Below are 26,194 nucleotides of genomic sequence, written 5' to 3'. Positions count from 1 at the left end.
GTGAAGGCTTCAACTAGGAAGAAGAGTTACTTGAGTATCTTACATTTTTCTGCATCTTCTGCCTAGCTAAATGTTGGGGAAAGTTATGGATTTGCCTTTTGTACTCTGATATTTTCAAATATGTTTGCTTGAGCAAGGTATTTGTCTTTTGCCTTCTCTCTGTGCAGATGCATGTTATCAGAAATAGTCAAAACTGCCTGTTTCATAGCACTATGCTTCATTGGATGATAAAATGGAAAAGTTATAGTGATGCTTAGCATTATTCAACTCATCTATCTTTTTAAAAGAATACTCAACCAATCTTTTTTTCTTTTACTTTTACATTTAAAAAGTCATAACAACACCATTAACCTTGTTTTAACTGGAGAGACCAGGTACGATAAACTAGAAAGACTATGAGATGATATGTCAAAATATCGTGTCAGCATTTGTAGTCATCTTTATTTTTGAAATAACTATTTATCTTTTACCATGTTCGCGTGCTTGAATAAGAAAAATAAGAAATGGCTTCTAACATTCAGAAGACCATCTGAAAGGGTCTAATAAGTGAGACAATGGCAAATGAAATAATTGAGGCTAAAGAGATGAGAGTAAGGAGGACTCACTCCTCACTGGGAAAGAGTGCATGGAAAGTCAAGGGCAACTTTATCGAGCATATAGTGATTGATTTGAGCCTTTAACCATTGATAAAATTGTCTGTCAAGAATTAGGTCTGGAGAATAAAAAAATGACAGCATTGCTAGAAAGGAAGTTGGGTAAAGGTAGTCCAGTTAGACAGGAGCTATAAGAGACAAAGGTGCCCTAACATCAGTCATCAACTTCTACTGGGTGACAGCACTGTAAAGCGTGGTTAAACCCTCAGTACTCAGAGTGCTCAGCATGATAACATAACATATTTCATTCAGATAACTCTTGAAATCTATTTAGTTGCAAATGCACATCAGTTTTCCCTATCACCCTCATGGATTATGATGAGCAAAATATGGTTTCACATCTGTTTAACTCTACATTGATCTTCAGTAAGTTCAGATATGCTATAAATGTTCTTTTTCTCCCTAGATACAGGTTCCCTTAGAGAGAGATTTTCTTGATCGTATATTGGAATCTTTCAGGAGTTATTTCTTTCATGTAATGAATAAGAAACCTTTTTAAATCCAGTATATTCCTTTCTGGGTCAAAAAATTCAAGTCTAATAAATGATCTTGAGTAAATGCCAAGCCATGATTTGTTCTCTATGTTCTCTGAAAGTAGGAAAATAAAGAATTATATTCCACTTACAGAAAAGAAAAAAAAAAAGAAAAGAAATGAAAAGATGTGTTTGCAAACCATACTGGAACAAGTAAAAGTCCCTGCTCTGCATTTAGAGATTTGTGCTACTTCTAAGTACATGGGATAGGGCTCATTTGAGATGTAGTCATTTGCATATTGATTTGCCTGGATATAGAGAGAAAGGTTTCTTTGCAATTGTGAAGCACCGATCTGTTTATTTTTAGATGGGTACACCTACTTGCAAAAACTTTTTTTTCCACACTGACTTTCACACCATTAATATATTGTCATTGAAAACTACAGTAGGACCTCTGTTAGTTGGTCACCCAAAGGACTGGTCAACACATGGAGATGGTCAACATAAGGAACTAGGTCTACTATAATGATACAGTTAATGTCTATTAAAATTAGGTCAACTTAAGGAGGTGGTCATTGTAGGGAAATAGTCAACTATGGAGGTTCTGCTGTATAGTGACCATTAATATATTGTCATTGAAAACTACAGTAGAACCTCTGTTAGTTGGTCACCCAAAGGACTGGTCAACACGTGGTGATGGTCAACATAAGGAACTAGGCCTACTATACTGATATGGTGAATGTCTGTGAAAATTAGGTCAACTTAAGGAAGTCAGTGTAGGGAAATAGTCAACTATGGAGGTTCTGCTGTATAGTGACAATAGGTGGAAGTCACTGAAATCAGATCTCATTCTCCTGTGTAGGTCTGGGGAGATAATAATACCTCTAGCCAAACACAGGCAGAATTAGGTTGCAAAGGGGATAGTATGAATGATTTTAAAGCTGGTTATTAATTTTACCTAAGGAAATTTTAAATGTTTCTATCCCCTTCCTTCCTTGTTTCATTCTTTCCTTCCTTCTTCCTTCCTCCCTCACTTCCTCCATTACTTCCTTCCTTCTCTCCTTCTTTTTCCCTATCTTTCATTCTTTCCTCCAGTCCACAAGCCATCAGGAAGGTATAAATGAAAATAGTAGCCTTAGAAGATACAGATACTGGTTCTAAGAGATTAAGCCAAAAAGTAGACTGAGGAAACCAAAAGTTAGGTTTCTCACTGTTAGGAAATGAAATTACAAATATGAAATGAAAGAAGGAATGGACATTGTGGTGTTTTATGGGAGTTACTAATAAGGTCATGAACTCCTGGTTTTATGTATCTATGTGTGCAGAAATAAATACAAAAGTAATGTGTGTGTGTTTCCTATCTCTGACCACTTGCTATAACAGAAACAAGTGTTAAAATAATGATAGTGACAGAAAGAAACACAAATACCAGTATGAAGGGATTTCCACTACACTATCTATAGCATTTTGGGTACCTAAATAAATGCTGATAGTAGTAGGTAGCATTGGATTATATCCTATTAAATAGAAGACTATTTAAAGAGAAATTTATGGCAGTGAGCACATAAATGTGGAGAAGAGAATGCTCTGACTTATAGTGCAATGCCAAACAATGAATGTAGAAGGAACAGCAGAATTAGGAGAATACAAGCACATTCAAGTGCAGGGAGCAGGAGGAAGGAAAGAGGAAAGGAGAAGAGGGAGGAGAACTGGTAGGCTCTCTCCAGGATGAAGGGCTCAGCCACCTCTACTACAACCTGAACTTTTTGGTTGCAGCCGTCATTGTTGTTTGGAGGGCCCAGGCTGGATTCGAACCCGCCACCTTGGGTGTACGTGGCTGGCACCTTAGCCACTTGAGCCACAGGCGCCGAGCCCTACAACCTGAACTTTACCTTAGGAACAAAAGCAATGTAACCTAATTATTTGTATCTTCATATTAACCTGAATTAAAGAAAAAAAAAAGAAATGAAAACAATGTATCCTAAACATACTTACCCTCGTATCAAGATGGAATAAAAAAATCCACATGCACAGAAAAAAAAAATCCACACTTGCAGCCATCATAGTAAAAATTCACCCAACAAAGAACATCCATGGATGTTAATGAAAAAAGGATATTTATATACTCTTAAACATCTCCCTCCAAAATACATTATGCAAGTACAATGGGAAAAAGAACTAGAGTCATTAGAGTCCAGTGACAATCAGACCACAATCAAGATCTCAAACAAGTAACCAAAGTTAGTATCACCAGGGATAATTGTGTGCCACCTGATGGGATGCAGAGAGAGAAGACCTTCTTGCTTAGTGATGATTCTACCAAAATGGATAGCCCAAATGTAGTTATCAGACAAATCCAGCTTGAAGGACATACTACAAAACAACTGGCACATTATTGAAAAATACTGAAGCTAGCGAGGTCAAGAGAGAACTATGGAGTTCTTCCAGATTCCAGGAAACTGAAAGGATATGGCAACCAAATGCAACTTGTCATCCTGAATTGGATTATTTTGTCACAAATGACATTTGAGGACAGTTGACAAAGCTCGAATGGAGTCCCTGGATGAAAGGTATATAAGATTTATTTGTATTCTTGCGATTTTATTTTGAAAGTTTGAAATTATTTCAAGATAATAAGTACAAAACAAATTGATGTCTACCACAGAATATTAAATCAGTATCTTTGAGTGTATATACTGTTAAACACATCCTCAACTAACTCTAACATGGAACCAAGGTGGAGGACCGCTGGGCTAGGAGGCATCTGAGCAACATTAAGCTTGTAGCTCTCAACAAAGAAAAATCTGACTATGGGTCTGTCTCTGTTTTATTCAGCGTGCATTCTGATGATGGATTTATGTCTAGCATTTAACTAGTGAATGGATGCAAATGTTCTCTTCTTGTATAGTTGCTTGCACAGAACTATTATAACCAGTCTTTGTTTGCTACACATCCAAACCCTCACTTACAATTTTCTACATGGAATATATATTTTTAAATGAAAATGAACAGAAATGGACTTTACTTTGACATTTAGTAACCTCCGATGTGATAATTGGAGACATCTGATTTTCTAAAACTAGAATTGGCACTAACTTAGACAAGTGGTTTTCAACCTTTTTATCTCATGGCACACTTAAATCATGTTGATCACACACACACACACAAAAAGATGTATTTACTGTGCTTTGAACTTATTTCAAAAATAATTTAATTAGTGATCTTTAAAAATTTTCATGGCAAATCTAAGATCCTTTCACAGCACACCGGTAAGTATATGGTGGCACACTGGTTGAAAATCACTGATTTAGACTGATACTTAATATTTTATGTTTATATGGTATGTTTTTAAAAAATTATTAGACCATTGCATTAGAGAGTAATCTATTTGGGGTTTTGTTCATTAGGGCATCAATTAATACATCAATAATACATATTAATACAATTAATACATATCCCCAGCTCAAAATGGGGAAGGGTTTGTGCTGGTCCTTCACATGCATCTCTATCTGCCTTTTGCCTTGCTTTCTAGGTATGTACATAGATGAGGACATTATTATCTTCTTGTTTCTGGCTGGAGCTGAAGGATGCAGCAGGTTTTTGGATTCTGCAGATAGTCAAAAGTACAAGACCTTCAGATGTAAATACATTTACTGTGGGCAAGAAATAACAAATGAGGAAAATTTTAATGGTGTTGTCAAGGCTTGCCTCAAGCAAAATTGTGAAATATGCCAGGATTGTCACTGGTGCCAGCGATTCCTTGTAGGGCCTCATCTATCTTCACCGTCTCTGTTGTGTCTTTTGAAAGGTGTCTCTTGGGTGCCGTCCTGGCTGTCACATAACTTCTGCTAATTTGTTACTAAAGTGTTATATAGTGAGGTCTTTGATATTGACCCCTTCTTGGGTTATTTATTTCCTGAAAATTATATTTGTCAAAATATATTATGAATACAGAGATAATATTTTTAAAATAATAGCTGTTATTTATGAGCCCATTTATTTGCCAAACATTTTGCTATACACTGTATTCATTATCTCTCTTAATCCTCTCAAGGACCCTATAAAATAGGCCCTATTATTTATACTCATTTTCTGGAAAAGAACCTAAAGCTTAGAGCACTAAAATGATGTGCCCAAGATCACAAAGCTAGTGAGTGACAGACCTTAGATTTGAACCCAAATCTATCTGATTCCAAAATCTAGGTGCTTATTTAGGCTCTGTTGATTCCCATGTTTTAGATTGCAGGTTACCTGGCTCATCTGTTTCTGATTTTAAAGAGGTGCATGAAGTATGAGCTAACTAAAAGACCTCACTAGCCCTCTGTCTTCTCCAGCAGATCGGCCCATGCCATTTTTCAGAGCATGTGGTTCTCTGTCGTATTCATTCTATATTTCCGCTTTCTCACACTTTGGCTCAGGTGGCCGTTTCACACTGAAATAGTTCTTCAGTATGTAGAGTAACTGTTTAAATAAACAAAGCTGTGGGGGAGGCTGCTACTTTAAAAATTTGTAAAACCCTCTCTTAGATTCATGTAGTAATTCAAAGAGATAATTCAGTAAAGCATGGCTTTGCAGGAGTTTCTGAATTCATTTGCCAAGCTGTCAAGGTCATCAAGGTACCCATCTCAAATATAGAATGTGCATCCCCAGCCTTCTTCTTGAGTAATGTATTTGGTTCTACATTTTCTGTAGCTTAAATAAAGCTATATGTTCCAAAGCAATTAAATTGCAATGAAGAAAAACAGGGCAACTGAGAGCATCAGCACACGCAGTATATTTTAAGATAATTGTAGTTAATCATTTTCTTGTTGACATTCAGTCACTTTAGTTCAAGCCCATTTAACTAAAGCAATCATGTAGTCAGAAGTGACTATGAAAACATCTTTGTTTTTAAAGCATTATGTGAAAGCATTTCTGACATATCAAATGAGCAATCATTGTTCTTTTTTGTCTGATAATTTCCAAATTAAATTGTATATTGCTTTTCCTCCCAATGTTAAGTTCCTGAAGAAACACATGACTTAGTTGAATGATGATAATTTCTAAGTGGTACACACAATTATCTTCTGTTATAATGTTATTCAAAAAGTAATGTGCCTCCCTAAATCACCAAACTAATTAAAATAATAGCTACTTTTTATGGAGCATATACTCTGTGCCACGCTCTGTGTTGAAAAATTCATATGCATCACTGTATTAATTTAATCCTTAAAACAGTCTAAGATAGGATTGAAATGTTAGGATTATTATTATTGTGCATTACCTAAAATAACTGAATATCTTTGGGTTTCAGGAACTTTTCTCAGTAGCCATATAGATAGAAGTGAGTATATGTAGATGTAAATCCAAGGCTAACCTCATGACTTATTTTCATAATTTATACTTATGAAATAAATTTAAATAATTGAAATTTATATAATATGTAACAAGGTAAAATAAGAGCTTTATGACTGATGTTTCTATTAATAGAATCATTATGAAATTGGGATTTTCATACCTCCAGATTGTCTTGGAGCTAAAGGGCCATCTGACCCAAAATACTTATTAGATACGTGAAGAAAATGAGAACCAGAAGGATAAATGATATTACTAATGTTAATCTAGAAACATTCCAAAAAACAAAATGTCTATCAAATATTAAATAAAAGATTTAATTGTATTCACGATAGCTTACTATTAAGCCTATTTATTCTTTCAGTTAAAGAAAGGCAGAATTGTCAAAGACAAAGGCTGGTTGATGGCTCAGGCACCTCATGAAGATAGTATCTGAGCTCTTGTTGATCTCTGTTTTCCCACACATGTCTAACTGTTGCATTGCTGTGGTGACTGGACCTAATCATCTGGTAGGTCCCTGGCATGCGGTAGTCTCAATCAGCAATAAACACATTCTTGAACTGTTTTATTGGACTCTTCATGCATAATTGTTAGGGCTTGAGGTTTGCAGATCCCCAAAACTCAATTTTAGTGCCCTCAGATATGATCTAGCAGATAAAAAGAAATTTAGCACATTTTATCTTTGTGATGGTATGCTAATAAACTTTTAACAACTGTTTTTTGAGGAAGGAGAAGGCCTGATGGATAGCATTTACTAACTTTTACATGTAATTCTACCATGTCAAATACCAAGCTACCAAAATGACATCGACTGACTTGTAAAATTCTTGAAAATTAAACAGTAGATCCTTCTAAGGAAGTATTTGCTAGCTCTAACATCAATTGATTCCCTTCTTTGTTAAAACTTTGATGTATATTTCATATGTATACATATATATTTTTATATACCAAATTTATTTCATATATACAGATACATACATACATATATATATATATATATATGTAAGCATAGAATTTAGGAAAAGGGTAGTTAATTATATCTTAATAAGGACCACTATTACTGAATTATAATAACAAATCTTTGGTCTATAACAGCTTTTTTTTTATATGGTGCTGGAGACACAGGACTGGTTTTGACCTTGGGAAATTTATTATCCTAGGACAAATACATACTATTCATGTCCCTGCCCTCATGGACAGTCTACACCAGTATAGGCGACTTCTCTGGGGAATTTCTCCCTTTACCTTGACTGTATTTGACTGTCTAATTAATTTAGATAAATAAATCAAGCATAAATAAAGATAATCTCTGGGGTGGTTCATTTCCAAAGATGACCCAGCTTATCCTTTTGTGTGGATTCCTTCTCCTTTCACTCTTAGGCAGTGATCTTATCCAAAGGTCTTGAATACAACACTACATTGATCACTCTTCCATAATAATTTTAACTTTTTAAAGATTAGTAATAGATTCACATATGGCCCAACTCAGAAAATGTCCATGGATTGCTGATGTTTTCATTAGCTACTTTTCCAAACATAAAGGAATAAAGTACATCAAGCAAAGAGAAAAAAAAAAAAAAAGAAGGAAAAAGAAGTCGCCAACTTTTGGCTGGTGAACTTTTTTCAAGTCCTTTGGTAGTTTATAGGAAAAATCTATGTCCTATTTTCTTAATTTTTGGTATGAAAAATTTATTTCTTAACTTATTTTTATTTTAATCCAAAAGTGAGTAATAGACTTTATTATTTTACAAAGAAATTAACAGTGGTCCCAGAAATGCAAGGGTGAGTCAGCTCATGAAAATTGATCGGTGCTGTGTATTGCATTACAGAATGAAAGAAAAGGAAAAAAAATGTAATTATCTCAATTGATGTAGAAGGAACATTTGACAAAATTTAATACCCCTTCACAACACAAACTGTCAGTAAAGTAGGCATAGAAGGGAACTTCTTCAACATAATAAAGGACATATTTCAAAACCCTACAGCTAACAGTGTACTCAGTGAGGAAAGACTGAAAGCTTTTTCTTTAGACCCAGAGCAAGACAAGAATGCTGACTTTTGCACTTGGTCAGCATAGCACTAAAATTTCTAGCTAGAGCAATTAGGCAAGAAAAATAAGTAAAAGGCATCCAAAATTAAAGGAAGTAATTAATCTCTGTTTGCTGATGCTGTCATTTAATATGTAACAATCCTTAAAGAATGCACACACAAAGAAAAAATGGTTAGAACTAATAAATGAATTTATTAAAGTCTCAAGATAAAATCCATATACCCAAATCAGTTTTATTTCCATACATTAGCAATGAATAATACAGAAAGAAAATTACAAAAATAATTGCATTTATCATAACATCAAAACATAATTAAGAAGACACAACAATTGTTACTTTCAATTGAAAATATTACTAAATAAAATTTTAAAAAACAAATAAATAGAAAGACATTGAATGTTGGAAAACTTAATATTGTTAAGATGACAATAGTGCCCAAAGTGATCTATGTAATCAATGTAATCATTATCAAAATTCTAATGGTATTTTTTGGCAGAAATGGAAAACCCCACCCTAAAATTCACATGGAATTTCAAGGGACACAGAACAGCAAAAACAACTTTGAAAACCATTTTATTAGACATCTTTGGCCTTCAACATTATTTAGAGAAAAATTGTGGAGGGTTCACATTTTGTTATTTCAAAACTCACTGTAATTTGATTTACTTACTATTGTACTACTGCAGTGGTCAAAACAGCGTGACACGGGCATAAAAATAGACACATAGACCCATGTGAGAGAATCAAGAGTCCAGAAAGAAATACTCACATTTATGTTCAATTTAGTTTTGACAGGGGTGCCAAGACCACTCAATGAGGGCAAAGAACAGTTTCTTGAACAAATGGTGCTGGGGAAACTAGATATCTACATGCAAAAAGTGACATTAGACCTGAACTTTATACAACATACAAAAATTAACTCAAAGGGTACACAGTACCCAAGTTTAATATCTAAAACAATAAAACTCTTAGAAACATCGAAGCAAATCTTCTTGACTTTGGTTTAGAAACTGCTTCTTAGATGTAACGCCAAAGCACAGATAAAAAAAGAAAAAAAATAGATAAAATGAATTTCCTTACAATTAATTATTTTACAGAAAAGGATAATATCAAGATGGTAAAATTAATACACAGAATGGGAGAAAGTATTTATAAATCATATGTACGATAAGAACTTAGAATCCAGACTGTATAAAGAACCACTACAACTTAACACCAAATAACATATAGAAATTAATTTGAAAATAGTCAAAGAACTTAAAAATATATTTTCTTAAAGATTCTATACAAATGTCCAGTAAGAACATAAAAAGATACCCAACATCATCAGTCCATCAAAAATGCTCATCAAAACCACCATGAGATACAACTTTATCTTTGTATACCTACTTTATAATACAATAAAACAATAATAATAAAAGAAGTATTTTCTAGGAAGGGGAGAAATCAAAATTCTTGAATATTGCTGATAAGAATATACAAAGTGCAACCACTGGAAAATAGTTTGATGGATCCTCAAAGAGGTAAATAATATTAATGTATGACTGAGCAATTGTGTTCCTGCATATATACCAAAAAAGATTAAATATAGTAACTGATGTGTGTTTATTGCAGCATTATTCATTTGTGCCAGAATGTTTATTGCAGCTCAATTCACAATTGCCAAGATGTGGAAGCAACCGGAATGCCCATCAACCCATGAATGGATTAACAAACCGTGATCTATGTATACCATATATACCAGAAGAAATGATGGAGACTTTACATTCTTCTTAGTAAAGTATTTCAAGAATGGGGAAAAAATGTAGAAAAAAAAGTATCCAATGTACTCAATACTAATCTGAAACCAATATATAAACAATTACATGCCCACACAAAAGAAAAAACAGGAGTATAGTCTAACAGAGGAAAGGGGAAAGAAGAGAGAGAGGGAGGAGAGGAGGGAGGGCAATAGGCAGGATCTCACCTAATGTGCAAAAGGTGAGGGTGTTCAGTACGCCCCCTGGGTGAAGAGCTCAACTACAACGTGAACTTTACCTTGGAAATAAAAACAACGTAACCTAAACATTTCTACCTTCATAAACATTTAAAAAAGTAATTAATTAAAAAAGATATGATGTCTATTGGCACATTTGCTTATCATGTTAACAAGAGTTATAAAAATAAAAAAACATACTTAAAAAAAAGTGAATGGATAAACAAAATGTGCTAAACACACACAATGAAATATTATTCAGCAATAAAAAGGAATCAAATTTTGAAACGTACTACAACATAGAAGAAACTTGAAAACATCATGCTACTTGAAATAAGCCAGACAGGAAAGTACAAAAACGATATGACTTTACTTACAATGAAATACCTAGAATAGGTAAATAAATCTCAGTAAATGGGACATTTCCAGTGGCTGAGAGGAGAGAAGAATAAAGAGTTATTGCTTAACGGCCACAGAATTTCTGTTGGGTGTGATTTAAAAGTTCTGGAAATAGTAGTAATGGTTTCACAACATTACAAGTATAATTAACAGCACTGAATTGTACACTTCAAAATGGTTACATTGCAAATTTTATGTGATACATATTTTATCACAAAATTGTAACTGAAACGCAGGTAGACTTTTCAATTGAAGATGGAAGACTGAGTATGTTTTAGTTCTATCCCTTACTGTAGAGATTATTTAAAAACCATCAGCTCACAAAGACAAACAAGAGAGGAGACAACAGCAACAAAACATTGAATTGTAAAGAGCAGATTGATAAGTGGTTACTGATTTAAAAAAACAGACAAACACAGTGGTATCCATTAGTCTGTCAAGATACTGAAAGCCAAGAAAGAAAAGAAAAAAACTCCACGACAGTGTCTTAGTTGAGTGGATAGACTTTACTTTCTCAAAGCCACAGCATTAGTTAGAGACTGACAGAGATGAAGGGAGACGCGGAGGATCAGCACCTGACACCCCCCAACACTGTGACCTTAGACATTCACATTAGGAGATATGGTTTCACTTATGGCAGTTAGATAAGCAATCCGTATTTATTCATGAAGTCTTAATAATTCCAGTACGTCTTTCTGTTGGCCCTTATTCCAGAAGTTTAGAAGTAGATCCTGCAAATTAGAATCTTTCTCATAGACATCTGTGGCCCTCAACATGATTTAGAGCAAGAATACAGTACGCAGGACAAAACAGCCATGACGAATTCTGGGTAAATCATCAGTGTGGGATTGAAACAACTGATTCTCTCTTATCATCATCTCATTGAGTGGTCACTATATCCCTGTCCTCCTCAGGGCCATCCTTTCTTCTTTGATCATTCACTGTATATTTGAGCTTCTCCTGTCTTAACTCTAGTATTAAGTAGACATAGTACTAATCAAAACATAATGGATATCAATCTTGTTCATACATAAATAAAATATAAATGAGGATGTCTTTAAGCAAAGAAGTTTAAATCATCTAAAGAATTCTGGAGAAGACAGAACTCACATTTTTCTGGGACATCAGGGGAGAATTTATGGCTATATGGTAGCATTTGAGAGAGGCTTCCAAGATGGGAAGAACGTGGTTAACCAAGACAGGGAGCCCCACTTGGGGCAGTTACATCTGGCTTTTATGCTTGAGACATATTCCCAAATACTTACATTTTGGCATCATATTTCAGGGTTTCCACTGATGCACAGGAATTGCCTCCGCGAGTCACGTTTTCGCACTGTGGCATGTGGAGTAGAGCTTCCTGTTATCCTTAGCGTGCGGCGATGTTTTGGCACGCTGTGCTAAGTGCGTATCTGGCAGTAATGTTGTATCTTCACTTACTCTCAGCTTTCTGTACTACACGGAACCAGATGCTCCATATAATAGACTTTACTAAAAAGCTCTTATTTGAGATAAAATAAATTTTGTGCATTAATCAACATCTTATGGCACACATTTGAAGATCTTTCGTTACCCCCATAGCCTTATTTTGTTAAACTCCTGCAGCATATAGATTAACACTTTGAATCCATTAGATAGCCCATCCACTGTTTGTTGGAAGCATAAATTACAAATTTGAAAATGACACAACTATTCCTTAACTCGTGTTTTGGCAAGAACATTTAAGATACTTCCTGATTTGTATGCGTGTGTCAGAGTCTGCCTATGTTTAGATACTTGCTAAATGGTGACTAATTAATTTCTCTTCTAAAATGGACCTGATGAGAATGTAGAAGGGGGGAGGAAAAGCACGGGAAAGTTCCCTACTTACAACAAGAGAACAGCAGATGCTACAATTTGCAGCTGGATCACTTTCTTTTCCACCTTGGTCCATGACATTGAAAGAGATAATTTCCCTTCCAGAATTCGCTTCCATCTCTTTATCAGCACCTCCCTTTTTATCCTGATTTGGCTTTCTTATCAATTGCCTTTCTCTCCAGGTGTATTTCTTCCTTATTATTTTTGTTTTTTTTAATTAATTCTAAATTCTTATTTTAATTCTGATGTTTTCTACTGAGAATTATTCAAAATTTCTGATTTTTTTCTAGCATGATTCTGATTTTCCTTTGTGAAGTGGACTCACTGACTGGTGTAACTTTTTTCTCTTGCAACTCTACTGTTTTTTCCCAGTAAAACAAGTGAACCATCTGCCCATGAAAACTTGTGGCTCTGAGAAAAGGAAGGACTGTTCTGAGGTTTTCTATTAAAGAGTGAATGACTCTTTGGAAGTGAAAAAGAAGAGCCTAGCACAGCAGCTTAGGGAAGGATAGAGAATCAAACTCCTCTGTCTGTTTGGAACAGGGAAGGATATAGAAGGTAAAATTTGTAAACTAGCCCTTGTGTCTTTAGAGAATTTTGGTTTTTTGACAGTCTCGGCCTTTTGCCCAGACCTGAGTGCAGGAGCATCCTGATAGCTCACAGCAACCTCAAACGCCTAGATTCCAGGGATCTTCCTGCCTCAGCCTCCCAAGTTTCTGAAACTACAGACAGCCACCATGGCCAGTTAATTTTTTCTATTTCCAGTAGAGATGGAGTCTCATTCTTACTCAGTTTCACTCTTATTCAAACTCCTGAGCTCAAGCGACCCTCCCACTTTGGCCTCCCAGAGTTCTAGGATCATAGGCATAAACCACCATGCCCAGCCTAGAGAAAAATTTTAAAGTAATCTTTATATAATTAAGTAACTCCCCAACTCCTCAATTCCCCCTCAGTTAGTATAAACATTATACCAGAGTCAAGGTGACAGACATCTGCATCACTTCCAAAAGTTTCCTCTCTTTCTGGTGGTAGGAAACTGGCCATCTAGCCTAACAATTTTTGTTAGTACACACTGCATAATTGTCAGCTATAGGCTCTGTGCCACACAGCGCACCTGTGAAAACTTATCCGTGTTGCATAACTGAAATTTAAGAATCCAGAGATTTTAGAAAAAAGATGGCACTGGGTACTTCACAGAGTTTGCAGTGGGGTTTGAAGCTAAACTTCTTTTGGTCACAGATGAAAGAAAAGCTCTCAGGAGACACCTGGATTCACACTTCATGGTGCCCACTACATTGTCACTACTTCTTTTATACCCAAAAAAAGATTCATATTGAGCAATTTTGTCTGAAGCATTTAAGTGAGGATCAAGGTATACAAAAGGTCTGGATACATAATGGGCCTTTGAGGCAAACTTGTGATCAAGGAATAAAGTTATGGAAGCATCAGAAAAGTGCACGTATTTTTTAGTAAGCAAGCGTGGGCTTGAAAATCTCAAAAAATATACATATTAACTTTAGTTCGTAAGGGTGGGTTGGGCATCCTTTATGGCTTCTAATATTTTGTATTGGCAGCCACACATTAGAAAGTAATCATTTTTAAAAACTTGTGACATGAAATGCAAGGTTTTTGTTTTCAATTTCAGTTAAGATCAGAAGTGAGCACTTCCCAGGCAAGACTCCAGGCTCTTGGAGACCAAGATGTCTTATAAGTTCTCACTCTCAGAAACCATTCGCAATAGAAATGAAGGAGAAAGTGTTCATAAGTTATTCATTTTTAAAAATACTTTCAGAGGTAAAACTTATCTTAAATTTACAAAATGATTGCAAGGACTTTAAGCTAATATACTCACACATGCTCTAGAGGTTTCCCCTTGGTAAGCGGATTTGGAATAACTAGAGCCTCACCCACTCCACCATTGGCATTTATTTCCCCGTGGAAATCAGTGGTATTTGCTTTCTGAGGGCCCTGGCGTACATGTCTGCAGAAACTTACATGTCTGTGGCCTGAAAGGAATTAAAATTTGGTTTAAAATATTCAACTTTCTTCCGAAGTATGGGATTTGAATCTGACCGACCTGGTCATGTTATCGTTATTACTACCACTACTTCTACTGCTAACCACAGACTTGTTCCAATCAACCCGGACTTTGCAGCGTCCATTTGTTCAGTCTACAGATTGTCCTCCTTTTTTGTTGTCTTCATTTTCTACCTTACCCCACTTTGGGAGATTTTTATGTTCCTATTGTTTTAAGGTTTAGGAAAGGAAATTCGTATGACAACTGTTATTATTACAACTGTGCTAAAGAATTGCAACTACAAATAAAAATTATGACAAATATTCATCTTTGTATAACTATGTAGCCAAAAGAATCCCAAGGCTCAACAAAGATAGTGTATGCTACTGTAGGTGTAAATATCTGTTGTACTTGCCAGTTAGGAATATAACATTATCAAGGCTTGTCATCAGTATATTTGTAACAAGATACTGTATTACAGTATCTCTTTTGGCTAGGTTTCTGAGGTTTATCCACATTTATTTTATTCATGCTCTTTAGTTTCCTTCAGTTTAATCAATTAAGATATATATAAGATATGTACATGTACATCTATAAGCTATACAGATATAATAGCTAAATACAAGCAGAGAACCTGATTTGTATAGTTCTTATTTAATTTTCTAATATAAATTTTGCACAAGTGATATATTTTAATGTGAAGAAACACTAGTTTGGTGTAAGTACTCTTTGATATAATTATTGAGTTATTTGTGTTTTAATCAACACTGAGTCCAAAATAATTCTCTGTCTCTCAAGGTTATACCTCATGCAATTGCCAATATTTGATCATTTTGAGATTTAAAAAATGGCACTTTTATATGGCTCAACCTGGTAGGAAAATGTCTACTAAGTGAAATCATTTAACTATTTTGACATAGCTTAAAAGAGCTGCTCTTAAGAAAGCCAAACATTTCTCAAACAGGGAGTAAGTTGGTTAAAATCTTCAAAAACTAACTTACTAGGAAAAACTTCCAATAATTTATTGAAATACTCCGATGGTAGAATGTGCTTTAGGAAAAAAAATGGAGGTAATTATGAGAAGAATGTTTTTAAAAATTGATATTGAAAAAATATGCAGTTGACTTTAAAATTCTGTGAATATTCCTTGAGGATTGCTTTAAAGTTCTGCTCCGCAGACACAACTGCTTAATAGTTTTCTCCATCCCAGTTCAACGCTGAACGGAAGGCAACAACTCATTACTGTACTCACTGGTAACTTTTCAAAACTTCCCTCTGAAGCCTTTTTCAAGCCTCATCATTAAAAATTCAATACACAAATAAGTCATTTCTCTTGTCCCAAGTGTGGTGTGTGCATCTGCAGTTCTGAATAAACGATAGTATGATTGCAAAAAAGCAAATTGTGATAGACGTAGGACCAGTCAGCCAATCTAAAACTTCAGCTTTGGTTTGAAGAGATAAGGAAAAAAAATACCTTTTTCCCTTCAAGTAGTTCATCTTGAGTTGGTGGTAACACGTACAGAGTATTTGCAAAGAGAAGGAGGCCCTGAAACATCCAGCAATGAGTCCTCTTCTTTCTTTTCAAATGCAGTTTCTCACCCTTTCTATGGCTTTTTAAGTAGGTCGATTACGATAATTCCAATGTGTCTTTCTGGACTGCAGGGCTGAGCCTATGAATGCTTGCTCATTCCTTTCATACGGAATTGGAAAGTAAAAACAAAAAAGGGAAAAAAATGCAGGGAAATGAGGATAAGAAGGAAAGGCTAAACACACACACACACACACACACACACCCCTTCTCAGCTGGTGGTGTTCAAAAACCATCCTTGTAATTTGAAAATCTGTACAAGTTATGCTGATGAAAGAGCTCTGGTTTGTGCAAAATGACTACTGTGAATGTCAAAGGGAATTTTGCTTACCACATCAAATGGAACCCTTCTGAGCTCCGTGTGAATAATATATACCCTTACATGTTTCCGAGTCAGTCATACAAGATGGTCCTGTTCAGACTGAACACTAAGGCAGAAGCATGGAGGTAGTAGAGAAAAGGAAGGATTTCAGTAAGTAAGGATTTGACGACATTCTCACAATGAAAAACAGATGGGAAAAAAACCCCAAAATGCTCCATAGAATGCAGGGAAGGTTTTCCCAGTATTTTCAGTTGGTGTGCCCTAGCTCACTGGTGTGCTATGAGAGGATCTTAGGTATGCCAAAACAATGTTTAAACATCATTAATTATTTTCAAAAAACGTTAAAAGCATGGCAAGTATATTCTTTTTTAAACTCTTTTTTGAATCAACATAATTTAAGTGTGTTGTGGAATTTTAACTACAGATTCAAGCGTGCCATGAGATAAAAATGTTTAAAGAACACTGGATAAACTTTATCAGAAGGTAGGGCTGGGTCAATGTTTGCGTAGACATTTCATAGGACTGTCCTAGGTTTAACTGATGGTTTCTAACCTGTAAGGATCTTACCATTTAAAGAGAAGACAGAAAAGTAAATCAATCATCACAATACACTGTCATAACCATGGTAATCAAACAGGAAGTAGTGGAGAGGGTAAAATGGAGCAAAATCAAAGCTGTTTAGAGAAAGAGTCAGGGCAAGCTCTTGGAGGTGGGCACGCTGGTACTGAATGTTGAAATGCTCACTAGAATTAGTAAGGAGGAAAGGGCAGGAGAAAGAGTATGGTCAAAGCCATACAATAGAAAAACAAAAGATACCTGGTGGATTCCATGCAGGAGAGCCAGATTATATAGACAGTTGGAGCAGCAGATACAAACCACTCCTAGCCTTCAAGAATTGAACCTCTTTAGCTACCAACGGTTATCCAGTCACTCCATGTAGACACCTAGATAGGAAGTCCTTCCAGAACCGTGTCTGTTTTCCTCCAGGGCTCCTTCTGAACCACTACTTCCTACTGTGTGTCTGATTTTTAAAATGTTGACATTGACATGTGGTAGGTAGGTAGTGATGTTTCTATAAAAATCTTATGGGTTGTTACATTTTGAATTCATGTTTTTCTTTTAATTAATCTTATAACGGTGTAACACATAACATTGTCAATTGTTTAAAAAGACATAATATTTTTCTGTGTTCTCAGGCTGTTGTAGGAATAACGTTAAAAGAATATGATTATTCTTTGTAAATATAAAAAGAGCATAACTCTTTTATTCCATAAGAAACAGAACACTCAGTTGATAATAAAACTTTCTGACTTATATTCCCATAGGATGGATGGGTTGGAGCTGATTTTTTCAAAGTCAAAGATGAAACCTGGCAGAGGGCGGAAACCTTTGTGATGCTATGTAGGTGTGATGTAGTGGGGGGTAAAGATGAAAGTGCCCGCAGGAAAAGCCTTTGACTTTCCTGGAGGCTTTTTGTTGTCTTCCAATTCCTGGCCCTTTGCTTATTTTCGAAGTATGAAGAGTATCAAGAAGGGTAAAAATCAAGAAGTCACCTCTGATTGTAACAAGTAGTTGACATAGCTCCCAAAGTGAAACTTACACGTAAAAATGGAAAAACTTTTGATTTAATCTTTTGTTTTCAACGTATTGAAATCAAGTGTACCAAAGCCAAACAGAGAACAGTAAACATAAGGCAACGAATATTTAAATAAAAGTGCCACGAATTATTCAGACAAGTAGGACAATTTTCTAAAACATCTCTGGTGTCCAATACTGAGAACTGACGTTTTTGTCTTAAGTCGAATGTGTGCTTATGACTTTCCCTACACTCCTTCTGTTAGCCTAATCACTTTACAAAAAGCAGTTCTCAGCCTCGGGTGCACATTAAGGTTACTTGGGGAGCTTTAAAACATACACTTACCTGGGCCAGAGCTTCTGATTTAATTGCTTTGGGATACGGCTTGAGCACCGGGATTTGGAAAAATGCCCCAAGTGATTTTACAGGCTGCAAAAGTTTAAACCCAGTGCTTTAAAGTAAGTCATTATTCTAACTCTACCTTCATTCCCAATCCACCCTCTCCATGCTTCTCCTCCCACTCCCACACATGTGCCCCGCCCTCATTCCCCCAGCCAAGAACAACTCAGAGAAGTACACACTGCCGGCAGGTTGCTCTAACCTGGGAGGCAGTCGTTCAAAGATGCCTGATAATGGTTTAGCTCTTAAGATTGTTGAACACATCATGCAATAGTGAATTAGCATCCATGAAATCTGGATTATGATACATGATAAAACAATGCCAATATTTATATTCTATTTTAGAGTGAACAGTTTAAAAAGAACGAAAATGGACATACCTTACAAGAAAAAATTTATATTAGCTAGTTTGTTAATGATCATCTATGAAAATAGAATTTCCTGGTCATATAAATTTTGGCAAACAATGGATAAAACTAAAGCTAAACATTTTTTCTCCCTTTGGAACTCTTCATTTAATATGCCAACCTGTGTCAATGCTTCAAGAGTATCATATTTATTCAGGGTTCACAAACGTAGTTGAGCTCTTTTTCTATTAGGTAGAGAACTAATTTCTTAAAACACTATTTGTTTTTTCTTTCTTACGTGTCTTCTCTTTGTTTTGCTTAAAGCCTGGAAACTTTTAAAAATCAAAAAATAAGAACTTTCGGTATTGAGGAATTATGAGAATGACAGAATCCTGGATGTGGAGATAGGAAAAGAGGAAGATTTATGCAATATTTCAAATTCCGTGAGAGTGAATTTAATACAAGCTAAGAATTTAACGGGTTCAGCGTGTGGTACTTAGATTAACTGTACTAAAGGCAGCGGATGCAGACAAATGAATTGCTTCATCTTCCCAGACTTATTTGGAAAACTATTGCTGTCCTCACTGGTTTTAAAACTTTTAGGCAGTTGGAGAATCATTTAATGAAAACATGTAACAGAGTTAGAAAACTGTTTTATCTTTTTTTTTTTTCTTTTAATAATACCGGGATGTTTTTTTCCAGGTTAATCTGAGGTGACATACAACGAGGTTACGTTATTTACATTTGTAAGATAGGGGCCAAAGTCTGAGTTGAACCTGGATTTTTAATGGCAACCTCAAGATCTTCTTCATAGCAGTGTTGATAAATATAGTGTTTGTTTTATTCACTGAAGTAGAGCAAACTATCCCCAAATCTAAAGGCTTAGTGAGAATGAAAAATGGCACAACTGCTGCGGAAAATCATCTGGCAATTGCTCAGGAGGGTAAAAATAAGATTTCTACCTGACCCTGCAGTTCCATGCCTAGGAATATACCCCAAAGAACTAAAACCAGAGGCTCAGACAGATACACATAGATCCATGGTTGCTGCAACATTATTTACAATAGTGGCAAGGTGAAAATAACCCAGGTGTCCGTCAACAAAAGAATGCATAAACAAAATATAGTGTATATGTATATTAGGGACTATTTTTATCCAAATAAGGAAATGAATTTCTGATAGTTGCTACAACATAAAAGAACTTTGAAAACATTATGCTAGGTGACATAAGCCAGACCCAAAAAGATAAATATTGCATGATTCCACTTCATAAGAATTATCCAGAAAAGGCAAATTCATAGCGATAGAAACTAGTTTAGAAGTTACTTGGAGCTGGAGAGAGAAGAAAAGAAGGAGTTATTGGCTAATAAGTACAGAGCTTCTGTTTGGGGTGATAACGAAAATTTTAAAATAGACACTGCTAATGGCTGGGACATACTGTAAATGTAATTATTGTACACATAAGAATGATTAAAATGGCACATTTTGTCATATGTGTATTTTACTTTATATTAATTACTTTAATATCATGTATTCTTCACAATTAAATAGTTCAGATTTTATATAGCCAGTTGTCTCTTAAATAAACTATTAGTAGTTTATTTTAAAATGATAACCATTTTATACCCTCAAGATTCTGAAGGTCAGAAATTTAGCCAGGGCTTAGTGTCAGCTGCGGTTTCTCTGGAGTCAGATGGTGTTTTGCCTTCAAAACCCCAAATGCCTTTGCTTACGTACCTGACAAATGCCGGCAGACAGCTCAGCGGGGGCCTCAGTCGGGAACTTTGCTTCTCTCTTGTAGGTCTCTTGACATGGCTGCTTAGGTGGCTGAGTTAGGTGGTCTCTTGACATGGCTCAGGCTGTGGCTGAGTTCCAGGAAGGAGGATTCTAAGATTTAAAGGCAGAATTTGCCATTCTCCTAAGGCCCAGGTCAGAAGGTAACAGTTTCACTCCTATTACATTCTATTAATCAAAACAAGTCATAAAGCCAGCCAAATTCGGGAAGAGAGAAAGGAAATTTCCTCTCTCAGTGGCTGAATAGAACAGTCACAATGATAAACTCCTATAGATCGGGAGCTATTGTCACAGCCATTTTCGAAAACATAATCTATTAGAGTATTTATATATTTTAAACAATAGTATCTGTCCCTTGTGACCTTCATTCATGGAAAATGACCTGAGGGTAAAAACATGTGATGGCAATTGTAAACCTCTTCTGTTATCTGGGGCAGAAATATAAAAACATCCAAAGACACCAGGATAAAAGTGGCTTCTACATGAAATTGTGGTCAGTGGTGAGGCTACACATCTGTGCTTCTATTTCACAGCACTGCCCCGGTGTTCAACTGACTTGTTAAGGTTGGCTCGTCTGAACTCTGTCCATACTGTGCCATCATCTTCAGAAACAATGTGATGCCAGTTTGGGTATTCTAGCTGCAGTGCCATATGAAAGAAGGCACTTTTCATAGTCTGAGGGGATGAGAATGTGCAGCCAGACAAGAATTCAGGACCAAACACTCCATATACAAACACAAATGCAGGTCACAGAAGGGCCAGAATGGTTCACGGATTCTTCACAATTAGATAGTTCAGATTTTATATAGCCAGTTGTCGCAGTTATTTGAGAAATCTTAAAACTTTAAAATAACTTTTTTTAACATCATAATTATTTGCCAAAATTTTTATTTAGATGTGTAAGTACACACACAAACACCCCCGAGCTCTGTGCTCTGCAGTTCTGCGGTATTTGTAAGTTAAGTGGACATGAGCCTTTACCTCTGTTAACTTTTATTTAAGCTGGTGACATTTTTTTTTTTTTTTAGGTTAAGAATATGCCATTTCTAAAAGCTCCTTCCATACCCACACACTTAACCTCATCTCACAGTGCTCACTCTTGTGTTTGATCATGCTTTTGTTCATGGGTATCATACAATAATTTGGGGGGTGATTCATTGTTTACTTTGTTGCACAATATTATGCAATATTTGAGGGGAGTGCTCCACTGTTTATATGATTCTACTCTACTGCTTTGCTCTTTAGATTGAGGGCATGAGGTCTCCTCCTGCATTTAGAAGCCAAAAAGTAGTTACAGCTCTGCTATCGGGCTTTTATTATTATTATAATAATAAAAATATAGTAACTCCTATACAAGAAATTATGGAAAGTTTTTATTGAACACCTCATAGATGACAGGTAGTCAAGAAGCTTACAACTGGCTTGGCACCTGTAGCACAGTGGTTACTACGCTGGCCACATATACCTTGAATGTGTATGGGTGGTGAGTTTGAACCTGCCCGAGGCCAGCTAAACAATGACAACTGGAACAAAAAAAATAGCTGAACATTGTGGAAGGTGCCTGTAGTCCTAACTATTTGGGAGTTTGAGGCAAGAGAATCACTTAAGTCCAAGAGTTTGAGGTTGCTGTAAGTTGTGATGCCACAGCACTCTACTAAGGGTGACATAATAAGACTCCGTCTCAAACAAAAAAGAAAAAAAAAAAAAAGAAAGAAACTTACAAGCATTCTATCAAGTACTCTTAAAAATAGCCCTATATATTGCTTCTCGGCCTTTTGGCCAAGATCAAGTGTAGTAAAAATAGCCCTATAAATTAGGTGCAATTCTATCCCCACTTCACAGATAAGGGCATTGAGGTTTGTTGCTATCTGAAGTCATCTAGCTATAAGAGCCAGGAATTGGAACTGGGTCCGATGGCTCTAGAGACTGTGCTCTTCATTATTCCTCAAAGTCTTCACCACAAAAGTTTCCAGAGTGTGCACATACTCTATTGAGAGAAGTTCCAGAGGGTCAAGGGAATCAACTAATCCTTTGTGGCTGAAAACAAAAACATCATCACAATCCTTTTCAGAATAAATGAAGTTTATCATATTAGGCATAAGTACCTAAGACAGTAACAACAAAATATCCATGGCAGGAAGTGAGTCCAGGTTCTCTCTCATTATTTCTGCCTTTTCACAAGTCTGACGGGAAGTAACCCTTGGAAAAGTCATGGTTGATCTTTTTGAGCACGTTCTATATGACAATAGCTGAGTCTCCCATTATTGTGCCAAGTTTCTTCTTATGAATATGGCCCTGATATTCTTCTGCTGATCAGTGAAAATACAGTCCCTCTCTATGCCTACTCCATTCACTAATTTAAGTAGGTGTTAAAGATAATCCCTCAGGTATTAATAGCTATTGAGTTTATATAATTAAATAACCTTAAAGATGGGCAAAGTCTAATGAAGCCATGGCATAAGAACTGAAGGTCAGGTGCAAGTTTTCAGGGAACTCATAGACACAGGATTTTTTAATTTGTGGTGTCAGGAGACTGAGGAGAGTCAATTTAACTGTCTGCTTTGCATGGGAAAGGGCAGGTGTCCCCATACATAACTCTGCGTGTGTCACATGTGTTATACAGTACCAACAAAAGTGACATCTCTATATAAAGAGGAGTTTGAATATTTATTGGACTGTTTGTTCTTCCTTGGAGTTCTCTTATAGTTTCAAATAAATAAGTGACATTCTTTCACTGTAGAATGTTAATTGAACATCAACTGGGAAAGAGATACTGTAACTGTAGTAAACACTGGGAAGGGGACTCATTATTTTGGAGAGATTATGAACATAATGTTATGGCATCAAATGATAAGACATTTAATAGAGACCTTGAGAGTCTATGTGTGAAGGTGAATTGAGACATTATGAGTGTTATCAGTGTTTTTGCCAGCTGCTCCCCTATGAGGAACAAATTCATTTTCATTTGGAAAAGGTAAGTGAATGTATAAATTTAGTTATATGGATTATTTTAGTAAAGGTTGTTGTGTTTTTATACTGATGAAGTTCAGTACATTCCCCCCCCCTGATATTATAGTGATGATGTGTGTTACATAACAAATTCTAAAACTTCCTTAAATGAAAGTGAGGACAGAGTGAGGACCTTTTGTGTGACAGGTAAGGGGAGACCTAAATTGAGGAAGACATCTGTAAAAATACTTCTTTTTCTTTTACTAAATAGATACGGCCAGCTCTGAGTGGGTGGACCTTAACTTAAATGGTGAAGTTCTAAGTTCATGCTCGAGGTCAATGGGAAGTATCTATCAGCTTTAAGAGAAACTGTCTGAAAATCTGGGCACATGTCATTTGTGTTTTAGAGAAGGTATGTAAGGAAATTAGAAAATGTACAATTATTTGAGTGAAAACAAAGAAACTAATTCTCTGAGGCTTACCCTAACAAGGGCGGAATTCACACTCACGCTAGACGCCTGTTGAGGATTGATGAGAGCTGGGTTCCCCACCATCCTCATTTTAGGACCTGAGCTGACAGAGAAGCCACTCTCCAGGGAATTGCAGGTCATTGTTGACGAAGATAAAGAAAAAACCAATGAGCACATACCAACTCTTAGCTTCTGTGCAGAAGTAACACATGTTACTTTCCAGGGGCATTCTATCAGCCAAAGAAAATCACGGCCACAAGCTGACTTCAAAGGGGGTGGTTAATTATATTTAAAAGGCAAACTGAGGCACAATACAATTTCAAAGAATTTAATTGGAGCAGACAACAATTCATGAATCAGGAAACTCTGAATCGGAAGTATTCGGTGGTTGTGTTGAAGTAGGGGAGGGGTGAAGGAGTGGGGCAAGTTCTCACCCAAACCGGTGCATTGCAAGTGTGGATAGATGGTGCACTTCCCAGGTGACGGACACAGCTACTACTCAGACTTTAATCAGATGTACACTTAACTTTAATCTGAATTTTTTGAAAAGAAAGCATGATGGATAGGCTTTTATGGATAGGATCCAAAAGTGATAGAAAGAAAATATTTGATTAATTATACTTAAAAGTTGCCTTGCTTTGTGTATGCTATTGGAACAGCCCTGGTTACATAATTATAAGTTTGCTGGCTGCTTCTGACTGATTGAGCTTATGCTCTATTTTTCTTTAATATAGGCATCTGTAAGAAATAGCCAAGTTTCACTTATGTTTGCAAACTGTGGAAAGTTTAAATCACTTATGAAGCCTAACTGGCTTTGTCTGTGCAGGGATTCTTCAAGCCTGGTCTCCATGTTAATTATTGAATTATTATAATACTATCACATAGCTGAAATATAAGAGGGAAACAACTACTTTTTAACTAATGATTATCACAGCATATTTGACATAAAGTTTTTCTTTTACCTATGCTAAGTTCACCCTTTATAGTATGCAAACCATGCTTCAGATTCACAAGAATTAACCAAAAAGAAAGCTGTCGTGGAATGACATATCAGTATCACCTGTCCAATTTCCCATCGTATTATGGGCTCTAGAGAAGCAGAGGGAAATGCAAACGTGTCCATGTCATTCATTCTTGACACAATGGGCCTCCTACAGAACAGACAGGACAGCCTCTGAGGGAAGCCAGGGACGCGCCAGACCCTTTGTCACTAGCACCACGGCGGTGTGCTGCAGGACACAGCTGAGGCACCGTACACAGCAAAGATATTGAGGAATAAGTTGTTCTTTAGTGCTTTCAAGTAATCGGAGGCTGTATGTAAGAAAAGACATATAAACTAGAAATGACTCTAACACTCACTGAAGAAGAAGGTGATATGCATTTAGCAGCAGGCATGTTGAGAAGAATGGGGTAAACGAGGAAAGGCCCACCCTAAGGTCTGTAAAAGCCTTCCCTGCTGTTCTCCCCCATGGCACCTCACCTGTCATCTGGCAATCAGGAGATTCCTCTTATAGGGAGCAATCAGCCCTGCACAGCCTTGAGATTTAAGAAGAAAGAAAGAAAAAAGAATAACATCCTACATTTCCCTGACTTGCATGCCAATTATGCCATTTTGCCAAGGCATAACAAATCATGAATTATATCTGGATTCAGCAGGGTAAAAACTCTCTGACAGGCAGGCATGCAGGAATAAGACTATGTTTGAGAGAAAAAAAAAAAATCCCAGATCTCCAGGGTGAGCCCTGAAGTCAACCCTGAAAATATACAGCATGTCACGTATTCTCCACTTGCATAAGCGCAAAAATAGACTGCAGCCTATCCAGGTTCTCTCCCCTGAACATTCTGGGAAATCATGTTGTGAGCAAGACTTGGGTGTTTTGTGTTGAGGGAGGGGTGTGAGGTAAGAGGGAGGGGCATGGAGTAGGAGGAGAGGGAAGATAAAGTTAAATAACAATTTTTTTTTAAAAAAAAAACAACAACAGGCTCGGCGCCT

Source organism: Otolemur garnettii, unplaced genomic scaffold, assembly GCF_000181295.1.
Source record: "Otolemur garnettii isolate 467f Iridium unplaced genomic scaffold, OtoGar3 scaffold00017, whole genome shotgun sequence".
Lineage (NCBI taxonomy): Eukaryota > Metazoa > Chordata > Mammalia > Primates > Galagidae > Otolemur > Otolemur garnettii.
The sequence above is the reverse complement of the archived record's forward strand: the minus strand, read 5'-3'. Positions refer to the sequence as shown.